Source organism: Benincasa hispida, unplaced genomic scaffold (genome assembly GCF_027475165.1).
Source record: "Benincasa hispida cultivar pf3 unplaced genomic scaffold, pf3_genome.v1.1 HicScf120, whole genome shotgun sequence".
NCBI classification, from domain to species: domain Eukaryota; kingdom Viridiplantae; phylum Streptophyta; class Magnoliopsida; order Cucurbitales; family Cucurbitaceae; genus Benincasa; species Benincasa hispida.
Window position 1 is genome coordinate 40,284 of NW_028325521.1, and position 12,915 is coordinate 53,198.

Below are 12,915 nucleotides of genomic sequence, written 5' to 3' on the forward strand. Positions count from 1 at the left end.
CAATCACATAAATTCTCATTTGACCATGTATCGTGATGGTTCCAAACAAATCAAACATTATTAGGATTGTCAAGGAAAAAGATGTATTATGGTTAATCTCTGTTATTTTCGACTCCTGCACAATAACAATTTGTGCATTGTTGTTGACTATATTCCATTTAGTCCACTGATTTATGTAAATACAATGTATGTAAATGCCAACAACCATGGATTAGGTTCGTTGTCCAGACCCTTTTGGGACATTATTGAGATGCACAAAATAAAATCTTAATTGCTACGTATACAACTTAGCTTTCAATAAAATAAAATTAACTAATTCACAATAAAGAAAATGATAAATTGTTTAACTAAGTAACCTATCAGCAAGTTACATTGATATTGATACATAAAGCCTGAAAGTTTAAAGTTCGATAAAGCTGGTTGTCTACTTTGGAGGGTTTAAATTAGCCCAAACCTACAACCAACAACCTTTTACAAGTCATAGATTTTTCAAATATCAAAACTATAGTTTGACATTTAAAGAAGGAAAAAAGAAAAAAAAAAGTCTCCATTTGAGATCTAAAGCAGAAAAAAAAAACCATAAAGCCGAAATACATAATGTGTTGGATCTAGAGTTCCCCAAGAAAAAGCATAAAGAGAGCTGCAATACCAAATCTTTACTCCTTTGTTTCACCTACAAAACAAGAAAGCTCAATAGTTCAATAAATGGAAGAAAGCTCATAAGAAAAATATAGACCCAATTTCTAAGCACTAAAAAAAAATCAAAGGTAGACCTTACTTGGATGGGTCTTGCAAAGGTTGAAATTGTATATCTTTTTACCTTGAGAATTAATGGTCATATAGATGAAGATTGGAACTAAGTTTGGAAGTCAAGAAATAAATTAATCATTCACTCATGTCCATCAAAGTATGAGACATGATGCATACATTAGTTTCGGTTCAACGGCTCAGTCAACGCAACAAATATCGGCTCAACGGCTCAAACAGGATCGGCTCGGCTCGTCTTCTTGACTCCTTCGACTCGATTTGGCTTCTTTCAACTCAGTCGTCTATTTGAGAAGACACGAAACGGATGAACGAATATTTGGATCGATGGATCAGATAAAGCTCGTTTGGCTCGTTAAACAGAGGTCCGGGTTTGGGTCGCCAATGAACAACTCGAGCACTCAGATCTGGATCGTCGAATCCACGAGCAGGAATTCGGTGGGTTGGCAAGGCACGAACGTAATCTGGGCGAGGCATAAAAACGGGGGCACGAGTCCGATGAACGAATGAAAAATAGGGACAGAAACGAAGTCACTGATATGGTCAAGGCACGGACGAGCAAAGACCGACAGACGAAAAGCAAATAGAGGCTGGGTCGGCTGCACGAACGAATGTCGGTGGTGATTCATTAGTTGGGCTCTGATACCATGTCAATAATGTATTTCTTCAAGATGTATTTTACAAAAAAAGGTATGGGTAAATACAGTATGAAGGGATTAAAAATAGACCCCAGAAAGACTCAACCAATCCTAAAGCTCTCTAACTATATAGACTAAGTACATATATTAATAAAATCCATGATCTCTTGCATCAGGTGGACAACAACCAACATCTTAATCATATTTGTAGGTACAAAAGTTAGTTTTTATTTTGGTTTAAACTTCTACAAGTTCTTATCTAAGTAAAAGCAACAAAGTTCTCATAATTAGATGGATTCACAATTTACGAATATAAGTCGATTAGGATCATATCATACCTTTCCACACTTGTAGTCGATCAAAATGGGGTGATTCCTAACATTTGAAAACCAGAGATAAAATAGCAAACAAATTAAAAGATGTTCTAAAGATCTGAAAAGATCAAAACAAGAAGAAATAACACAAACAAAAACTGAAATTCATATATTATCGGATGAAATGTTCAGAACCAATTAGAATTTTAGAGCCTCAATAATAGCATCATTCGAAATCGAAATGAAAGGCTTCTGCAATAATCCAAATACAATCACTAATTATAACTAGAACATACATATATAATTTACATGAACAAATATTACAATCTAATAGAAAAAGAAAACAAAGAAAGTGAAAGAGAAGATATCACAATATACATTTTTGCCTTCAATTTTGAATCAAAAAACTTAATGTTATTAGCTTTAAAAGACTAAAAAATTCTCCTCTGAGTAGGGTTCAAGACACAAATATCTAATTCAAAAAATAGAATCAAAATCAAATCAAGAGAGAAAAGAACAATAATCCAAATCTAAATTTCTTATAAACCAATTGAAGAAAAATTATTGTACTCACAATAGAAGTAGTTTTCACATCCATGAACTAGGCATATTTTATGATTTATTAAACATAAACGAGTTGTACTTAAGAAGATAGTCAATCCTATTTCAATATATTCAAATTTTGCAGCCATGCCTCCATCATACTTAACATCAACAAAATCCATTTAATTATGACCCTTAAACAAAAGAAAGGTAAAAAGGTAAAGAGATTTAACTCGCATAGATGAGAAAGCTTTATTTCGACATTACATGATGGAAAACTATCTAGTTTGTATAAATATAATTAGGAAATATACAAGTGTAAGAAAACTTTTCAAAGTTTATAAAATACAAGTAGCCAAAAGAAAATATAACCAACTATTTTAAATTGAATTGGTTTAACATACAAGTGTAAGAATGCTCCTAATGAATTCTTTCCCCTCCCCTCTAGTTCCTATCCTTGAAAAACTGTAACAATAAAAATCAAATACACAAACTTACATCAGCATAATAAAAAACAAAGTTAAAATCTTTAGACTTCACAGAGAAATAATATGAGAAATAATTAATAATGGAATACTGATTAATTAGTGAATTGGTGTGAAAAAATGGAAGGGGGAGTTGGAATGTTAATTAATGCTCAACCCCAATGTTGAAATTTAGTCCGAATGTGTCTTTATGATATTCACACAATTTAGCCAACAAAAGCGTAGCTCAATTAGCATGATGTTTATACTATCAACCTCGTGATTTGAGATTCGATTCTCCCACCTCACACTTTAATTACAATACCTCTTCAAAAAAAAAAAAAAATTAGTCCGAATGTCTAAAAACACGATAAAGTCACACCATAAAATCTAATAATATAAAATAAAGCTATAACAAAATAAACATGTTTGGAAGTGATTCTTAGAAAGACAACAAAATAATCTAAAAAATTACACACAAATGTTTAAAAGTGATTTGGTGTTTATGACATTGTGTATACAAATGATTGGAGAGCTAAAAAACTCAGCAGAATATCCCATTTAAGAAGTTCCATGGATGCCAATAATATTGGTTAATGTTAAGATACCCCAATGGCTAGACACTTTCTATCAATTTAACCAAAACCATATGCATTGGGTTAAATTGTAAAAGTTATTGAGTTTAAGTTGGATTAGGATAAATATAACATCTTGAAGTTGATTTGAACTTGAAACAAATCTAACCCGTCATCTAACTAGAATAATTGACTCAAGGGAGTTGATAAATGGAACCATTGAAGTAGGTTCCAACTTTTAATCTAAATATGAACACTCTGATAAGTGCCATAGATCAGAATACTTTTGAACACGAAAGCAACACAATCTCATCAAAGAGCCTACACTGGATAAAAGTGGTAGCTACCACCATAATCAACTGAAGAAAATCGGAACCTATGGTCAAGGATTATTGTAATGGTAATGGTTGTGGAAACCAATGAACTGAACTCTAACAAGCTTCAAGCTAAAAATGGGAGAACACTAACAATAATCATTATCATACATTAATAGTTTAGGAATGCTCATTATTAATGAGATATATAGTGTATGGCTCTGTGCTATGAATGTTTTCAAATAAACAGAAAATTTAGCCTAGTAAAATTGAAAGCTATTTTTAACATGATATCCAATTCTTATGAGTGCTAATCAATACCAAAAGAAGACCAGCATAAGAAATTAGAAGAGAACTTGAAAACTGGCCGCTTCCATGACGAATGTTTACCACTGCCATAAATCCATCGAAACAATCTTGAACAATCGAAAGCTTCTCCATCAACATTTTCACACACAACTTCTTCATCTTCTCATCCTGCTCCAAATTTTTATTCCTTCGGTGACCGCAATCTCAATACTCGCTTTCAAACATGCCTTATCTTCAAGAAGACAATCCAAATCCCTAAATTTCAACGAAATACTCCCAACATACCCGATAAATCCCACCCACACACTGATCTTCTGCAAGCGACGAGAGTCATTTGTCAATCAAATCAGATTTAGCTAACCAAATGAATTGTTCAACGAAGTAATAAAACCCTTCTCCGCCATATCCAAGGAGGGCGAGCAGAAATTCTTGGGTAAACTTGAAATGTGAATTTCTTAAGGCATTAAGGTCCTATATGAACTTGTCGAGAACGGAGGCCGAATCCACACCAGACCCGCATGATCGATGACAAACAAAGGCTGGATCGACGAACGAAGGTCGAATCTGTACACAAAGGCCGGATCGATGAATACAATCAACGAGCGGAGGCCAGATCTGCACAACGAACAAACTTGCACGACGAATGCACCTGTACCATCGATCGATGATTGATGGACCACGACAGATTCTTCACCCACAATCGACAGACAAATGGCAAGGGTTTGAAGGAGAGAAGCGAGAAAGAAGAGCGTTTGGCGAATTTGGAGAAGAGAAGTGAGAAAGGAGACGGAAGAAAATTATTAGAGAAATTAAATGAAAGAGAGAGGATACTTTATTAAAAAAATAAATGGGTATCTACAATGTCGGTTTAAAACCAATAGTAAAGTATGTCTTTAATGTCAGTTTAAAACCGACATTGAAGATCCACTTTTTTTAAACCGACATTATACATCTGTTTTTAGTTTTCCAACCGACATAAAAGACCAAATTTCTTGTAGTGGATGGTTCAAGAATTCATTGACATTCCATCTATGTTCGATTGACATTATTAAAAATGGTTATAAGAAGGTCACTTCATGAATTGTAGAGAGTGTACAAAGTCATTAAAAATGAACAACAAGGTTCCATATCATCCTTGTGATGTTATAAGTTTCATGAGAATACTTATAGAGGTCGGGAGCTTGCATTGAATTCAATCAAAGGATTTTGTGAATCCTTATATGCTCTCCTCCATGCATTCTCAGTTGTTCTAATTGAGAAGAATCCATAAGTGTTTTGTCCTCAACTCAGGTGCAGGTCGAAGGATCATTGTTTCAAATGTGTTCTTGAGCATTTTCCCTTTTTATGGCTATAATTTTCGCTACAACCACCCATATCACCTTTATTGGTGTGCTTGTATCATCTTTTTGAGCTACATATCCTTGGACTAAATGTAGATTTTGATCGTTCTCTATCGCACTGAATTCTTCTATATTTATATTTAACTAGCCAAAGAAGCATGTTAGATGTAAATATATCTAGGAATACAAGTAATTATTTAAATTTTAATGCATAGAAATTGTTACTTTCCAAGGTGGAATTGGAGCATATGGTTACCAGAATAATAAATAAAAGATTGAGTCAAACGGAGAATGAAGCAAATAGAATTGAACTTCGGTGTAAAGTGGCTTGATGATCATTTAGAGTATCTATTCTTATTAATTTTTTTTTTCTGACTTTAGTTTATACATTGATTATTTTAATACTATTTTCTCAATTTTAAACTACTAATTGAAGTAGTTCTAATGATTTTATGCCACCTATTTTCCAAACTACTCATTGATGAATGACAACTCTCTCTCTTGAGATTTCTATCGCCCCAAATTCATCCTTTGAACGGTTTAAGGATTTGATCCAAAGTAAGTTTTTCCTTTCTGTCAATCACAGAAATTCTTGTTTGGCCATATATCGTGATGGTTCCAAAAAGAAAAAGTTTATTATGGTCGATGTATGTTATTTTCAACTCCCACAATAATGATTTGTGCATTGTTGTTGATTATGTTCCATCTAGTCCACTGATTTTTGCAAATACAATATATGCAAATGCCAACAACCATGAATTAGGTTCGTTGTCCAGACCCTTCGGGGACGTTATTGATTTTGCAAAAGTGTATTCCTGTTTCGACTTTTCATTAAGGAACACTCTATATTTAGGAGTAAGTTTGTACTAAAGAAAGTCATATACTTGATTGGTCTTAAAGACAACTTTGAATTTTAAGACCACTAGGTCAAACCAAACATCATTTGACTTCCATTGCAACCGCTCTTCTTGTAACTGGTATCTACGTGCATATGTATATAAGAAAAGTGTTTTTTGGATGGTTCAAAATTCATTGACATTCATCTATGTTCTATTGACATTGTTAAAAATGGTCATAAGCAGGTTACTTCATGAATGGTAGAGAGTGTAGAAAATCATTAAAAATGAACAACAAGGTTCCATATCGTCCTTGTGATGTTATAAGTTTCATGAGAAGGCTTGGAGAGGTCGGGAGCTTGCATTGAATTCAATCAAGGGCTTCTGTGAATCCTTATATGCTCCCCTCCATGCATTCTCAGTTGTTCTAATTGAGACGAATCTAGGAGTGTTTTATCTTTAGCTCAAGGTCGAACGACCATTGTTTCAAATATGTTGTTGAGAATTTTCCCTTTTGATGGTTATGGAAAATAAAAAGCAAGACAAGCGAGAAAGTTCTTTACATCAAATTAGTTTAAATTATAAAATGTAAATGAAAAGGGAAAGAAAATATGAGCTTATCCCACTGAAAAGTTTTCAACATTAGAAATTCAATTGAAATCACACCCCCTAACCATAGCTTTTCTACAATAAGAAGGTCCAAATTGCCTCTAGAAAAGGGCAAAAACGTCAATAATAAAGCTCCCAGAGTTAAGGATTGGGAAATAACAAATGCAAAATCTCCAATCATATCATTATTATTTCAGTCAAAACTCTTCTCCATGCTATAAATAATATAAAACCCAAAAAAAAGAACAAAAAGAAGTGAGAAACTTCTGAAGAGAAGAAGCTGCTGAAACAAATTAACAAAGTAGAAGAGAAATGGATCGAGTAAAACCCCAGAGTTGAGCAATTTCTTTCAAATTCATAAGCAAAACCCAGAGTTTAGAAATTTCTTTACAACACATATGCATTTCTTCTAAGCAAAAAGATAGAAGAAATTACCCGAAACTCATTGCCTCTGATTTCTTTAAATATGCATTCTAATCTCTCCACTACCATTTCTGCATTCTTCTCAAACCTCTTCTTCTCTACTATTTCCTGCTTGCAGTCTTCCCAATCTCATCCCTGCCCTTCCTTACCCTGCACCCATCATTTAAAAAATGGCAGAGCAGTTGTGTAATCCAAGCCACCTGAAGCATGAACTGGAGCTGAAGAAGTATCTGAAACCTTACACTTGCGATGGCTGCAAGGAAATAGGCTTTGGGCCTCGATACCGATGCGAAAAGTGTGATTTTGATCTTCACAAAGCCTGTATGTTTCCAAAAAACTCACCAATTTCCCATGAATTCTTCCCACGTTCCACCTTCAAGTTCTTTAAAATCCCACCAAGAGCCTGCCACGACAAATGCAGACGGATCTGCGACGCCTGCACAAAGCCTATCAATGGCTTTATGTACCACTGCAAGAAACGTGACTTGGATCTCCACCCTTGCTGTGAAAACCTCAAGATGAATTACCAAATTGAAGACGTGGAGTTCAATCTCCACAAGGAAGTCCAAGGTGAGTGCATGTGGTGCAACAAAAAGACCATCAGAAGCCACGGCCAACACAATGGTTGGTCCTACATATCTGAGTGCAGGAAGTACCATGTTCACGTGGCTTGTGCCACTGAAATGGCTTTAGAAGAATGGTACAAGAACGGAGGAGACTGGATCAATGTCGATAATGCCGATCAGGACCCAAACTTGGCTCTGCAGAAGGTGAATCTGAAAGCAATTCAAGCTCGAGGGCGTGGGGATGGCGGAAAAGGGAACAAGTTTTGGAGGATCCTTAAGGTCTTCATCAAGACCATTGTTAGTATCGTTCTTGGAGATCCCACCACGGTTCTGGCGTCTCTCTTCATCGAGCTGATTGCATGAAACTTGTTTATTTAAACTTTTGTTTTGCCTTCTCTTTCTGCATAGTGTATTCTCTTTTTTCTTTTATTCCAAAAGTATAGTGTACACAAGTCTGTAACACTAAAACCATGTTTCAGTTTTGATTGTGTGCCTGCAAATGAACAAATAAAAGTGATGTTTTTTTCTTTATTGTTGGGTTATTGATGATAATTTAATTGGAGCCAAATAAATGGGGAAAGCTGAACGATTCAGATCTCAAAATAAAAGAAGAGAAAAAAGCACAGGATTCAGATTCAACAAACCAACCATAGAGGGCTAAATCGAAGAAAGTTAAAAAGGGCGAAAAGGAAACGACAAGAAATTGAAGTTACCTGATATCATCGTGAGATGAAATGAGTTGATTAAGGTCGAACTAAACTGCCATGGCAGACGCAGCCGGCGGCCACGACGTCGGTCAAACCAGGAGGAGTTCGGCGATGAGAGAGAGAACTGAACAGAGAAGGAAATTTCAGAAGAAATGAAAGGAGTTTAGGGCATTTATGGATGAATTAATTGTATTATATTAATATTATATTATTTTTAAATTGAAACCTTAAATTTGGGCTCACACCGCTGTTAGTGGGCTGGGCTCAAAACTAAAATAATTTGGATTCCGTTCTTCTCAATTCATATTCTTTTTTATATTTTCAAATTACTTAATTTTCCACTTTTAAATGCAATTTTTATATCATCTATATTGGTTTTGAAGGATTAAAAATATATTTTAAAGTTATTTTAAAAATATAAAAGTGAAACGGGTATTAATGGTTTGTATTCGTAATTGACCGTGAGGGTATTTTTTAAACTTTTTGTAAGTTCAAGGGTATTTTCAAAACTAAACACTAACGATTTCCTTCCAAAATTAACAGCAATGACACTTTTGAACCGTTTATAAAAGTTTAAGAGCATTTTTATAATTTTGAAAGTTCAAGGATATTTTTTACACAAGTATAAAGTTTAAAGATATTTTGTATAATTTAGCAAAATATGCAATATGTAATTTATTATAAATTAAATTAAATAGCAAATTTACTCTTTATGGTTTGGACAGAGTTAGAGGTTAGTCCTTATGATTTCAAAAGTTAGAATTTAATCTCTATGCTTTGATATAATTAATTTCATATATAGTTCCTATAGTTTGTTAAAATCTTCTAAATAGACCCTAGTATAGGGAATGTTTATGAAAATTTTTTCAAACCATAAAGACTAAATTCTAATTAAAAACCACATGCACTAAATTTTAACTGCCTCCAAACCACATGGACCATAATTTTAATTTGTCTAACTAATTATATAATATTACAAAACAATAATTATCCAATTTTTTTTAATGTAAAACATGTTCATAAATAAATTAATGATAGTGTATAATAATAGTTTATTGTCAACTTATATTTAGTAAGTAACTATAACTAATTTACAATTATTTAAATTATAATCCAACTTCTTGCTGTACTACCAAACACACATCTGAAAACATGAAATATAATTCTATTTTCATTTAATCCATTGTTTTCAAGTTTCAGTTTTCATATTCTCCACGAAACAGACTCTAAATTTTATTTTGCTTCGAATATATAGCCAATAAAAAATACCATGTACACTACATTGTTTGGGATAGGAATATGCACGATTTAGTTCGGCCTGATTTTGAGCAAAATCAATGATTGAATCGAATAGATCAATTTATAACAACTGTGAATAGCTAAAACCGAATGTCTTCGCTTTTGATTTTAAACTGAATTTCCCTTATTCGGTTTGTGCGTATCCAGATTTTATGTTCTTCGTTTGTCGACTCGTAGCCCTGTCGCCTATGAAATCATCCACCACGGATGCGTCGTGCACAACTTGTCGACCATGGATCAGTCACCTCAATCCACTCACGTTCAGATTTATCTTAGATCATGTTCTGGAATTAGTTTAATTTTGTTCAGTTAGGCTGGTTCAATTGTTACACCCTGCCCCAAGCCCACCTCCTAAGCCTAAGGAGAGCCGTGAGGGACCGCAGATACCACCCTTTTGTGATACCTACTGCCCATCTGAACCCCTTTAATACACTCAGTAAATTTTAAGTCAAGGAGATAAACAACAATTGATTAAGCAGACCCATTTTATTATTACAATTAATGTTTATACAACTCCAAGACTTAACTACAAAGTTTACATCAATAATTCTAAAACCTCGGAAGTGTGACTGTGGCTTGTGGCTGACCTTGACCTTAGCAACACCTTAGAACTCCTCACCTTTCGTTACCTAGGAAGAAAAACATGAAATAATAGAATAAGCTTCACAAAGCTTAGTGAGTGGTAAGCAACTTTTAGAGTCTATTTCAACTCATAAATAACAAGCATATCATAAATACGAGGTTAAAACTCAAACCTTAACTTTGAATGAGTCTGTCTCAACTTTTATCTACATGCACGGTAGATAGTTACTTGTTACTAATCATAAACGCTTGCTCTTTTGCATTCTCCTTTTATTCCCTATGTGCACATAGCTCCACGCTCATGGGCTCAGAAGCTAGGCTCATCGGCCCTTTGACCATCCCATACGATGTTCCTTCTACAGGCTCAGGAACTAGACCTCTCGGTCCTCTAACCATCCCATAAGGTTCCACTCGGCTCAGAAACTAGGTCTATTGACCCCCTGACCATCACGATTATATATTCTCATTCACATGTTATTTAATCATTCATAACATAAACATAAACAATTTACTCTAAAAGATATGCTTTAGACTTAAAGGAATACCACACACCTTGGTAAGGATAGGAACCTTTCTTTCTAGGAGTTCCTTGATCACCTTGGGCTCTCTTTCGAACCCTAAAATCCAGATTTAACTTGAAGCTTAGATTACTTTCTTCTACAAACATGTTATAAAATTTCTCATGAAGCGTACATTAAAATATTAGCTCAAAACTTCTCGTGGTTTGGTCAAAATCCTCAAAACATCAAGACTGGCTCAAGCTTACCCGACAGCTTGACCCCTTTGAATTTTCTACACTCTCTTGCCCGATTCCTTGAAGCTTCTTCTCTGGCACCCTACCATGAAAACTAGGCTCTCAAAGCTTTCAGGTGGCTTTAGAATCACTCCAAACGCACGAGTATTCTGGGAGAAATCCTCGTCCTAATTTGATGCTACTTGCAGACTTCACTGTCCGACAACATCTTCTCCTCTTGGAACTTCATGGTCAACGCATGCTTATCTCTGAAACTTCTCTTAAACACTCTTCCAAATGGTTTTTTTAAGAGGATTTCGAGTTATGTACTGAAGAGACCTCTTGTGGTGGTATTTATAGGCTAAAGGAAATGATCCTTCTCATCTTTACCAAGCCTCCAATGTAAGACACCTCCTACTCTTGAAGTGTTTGCACCATGTTTTTGTTGAGATTGGTGTCCTAATTCTCTCGAAATCTCGTTGTTTATTAAGATCACATTGTTCAATGAATAAAATAAGTATTATTTAATTCTAACATTTACTCATATCTAATAAACAAAGCTTCTTAGTTATCTTATGTGAACTTAGGCATGTACAAGTGATATACAAGTGGATCATGCCTTAAGTGATAACCTAAATCGGTCTATAGTATAAGGATTATGGTGGGGTACCTAATCCTGGTGACACTACGGATACAACCCGATTTATAGAGGTTTGCAAGTGTTGTAAAGTACTACAGATGGTAGATCCTGATCATTCATGTGGAGACGTGGAGTGGGGGTGTCCTATACAAAGAGTTTGTATAAGACCTGGACCACGAGATGACTAGACTCTGTATATAACGTCGTTGATACTAGAGACTTGCATATCACCTAAACGACCATAGGTGACACGACCTCAATCCTGAGTGTTTTGGGAACTTCTAATTTTGAGGGTGGTCCTTTGATTAGTATGGGTGAGAGTGACCAGATTGCCAACTCAACATGTCTACCTTTTTGGGGATTTGTCTGATCTGGGAGCTGGGAACTCAATCCACAAGATGGAATTCACTCTTTTCCGGAAGCACGGATAAGTAGAGAGATTAATCTCTTAAGGGCTGATTCTGGGGCTTGAACATAATGGCCACAACTTCTCTTTGGAAGAAAAGACTCAGTCATAGTAGGACTATGACTTATGTTCATTAGAGGGATCAATGGTACTTAAGGAGATAGATGTAACTATAGGGGCATAACGGTTATTAGCCCAGCTGTACTTCTGAGCGATCTGTGAAAGGTTGTCACACTGCTGATTGGTTAAGATGGACACATAATATATCTGTGGTAAGGAGAGTTCAACTATCGGTCTTTAGTGGAATGACTGGCAGTTAACGGATGGTGGATCCCGTGACTAAAGAGTTTAGTCAGTTATTCACGTACCATTGAAGCTTTAAGCTACAGGTCCATGAGGTCCCCTTGGTAGCTTGGATTCAGTTGAGGATCAGTTCTTGGTGTTGATTTGAAATGTTCAAATTGACAAGAGGTATTATGATTATATATGATATAATCGGTATGATGTATGAGATACATCTAGTGGAGGATTGATGTAAATGAGATTTACATTAAGTACCATAAAATAGAAAAAGAACTATGGTTTATATGTTTCATGAGATGAAATATTAAAACTATAGGTTATAAATATAGTATGATAAGTTGGTTATCATTTATGTTTATAATAATATTAATTATTGGATAATTAATTATTTTTCTTTTAAATAACCAAAGTAGTGGGTGGTTATTGGGTCATGGTAACCGTGAGTTTAAAAGGAAAGTGGCTTTCCTATTTTCAAAGAAGGTTTTACAAATTGATTGAAAAAGTTTTGAGTTTTCTCTCGGTGAAAAGAAACTCACGAAGTCATCACAT

General features: G+C 34.8%; 1 long non-coding RNA gene and 1 pseudogene across 5 annotated transcripts; both read right to left on the reverse strand.

Annotated features, from left to right (window-relative positions):
* Positions 1–339: 339 nt before the first annotated feature.
* Positions 340–8,538, reverse strand: LOC120079754 (uncharacterized). 5 transcript variants are annotated; one of them, XR_016525806.1, is made up of 6 exons: positions 8,410–8,538; positions 7,143–8,189; positions 2,665–2,725; positions 1,742–1,969; positions 779–1,364; positions 340–673 (listed from the first exon to the last, which is right to left on the reverse strand). It is a non-coding gene; the product is annotated as an uncharacterized LOC120079754 (long non-coding RNA). The 5 variants fall into 5 exon arrangements; XR_016525807.1 differs by having other exon boundaries at positions 774–1,364; XR_016525808.1 differs by lacking the exon at positions 779–1,364.
* Positions 3,659–5,866, reverse strand: LOC150031460 (peroxisomal membrane protein 11A pseudogene; annotated as a pseudogene).
* Positions 8,539–12,915: the final 4,377 nt, after the last annotated feature.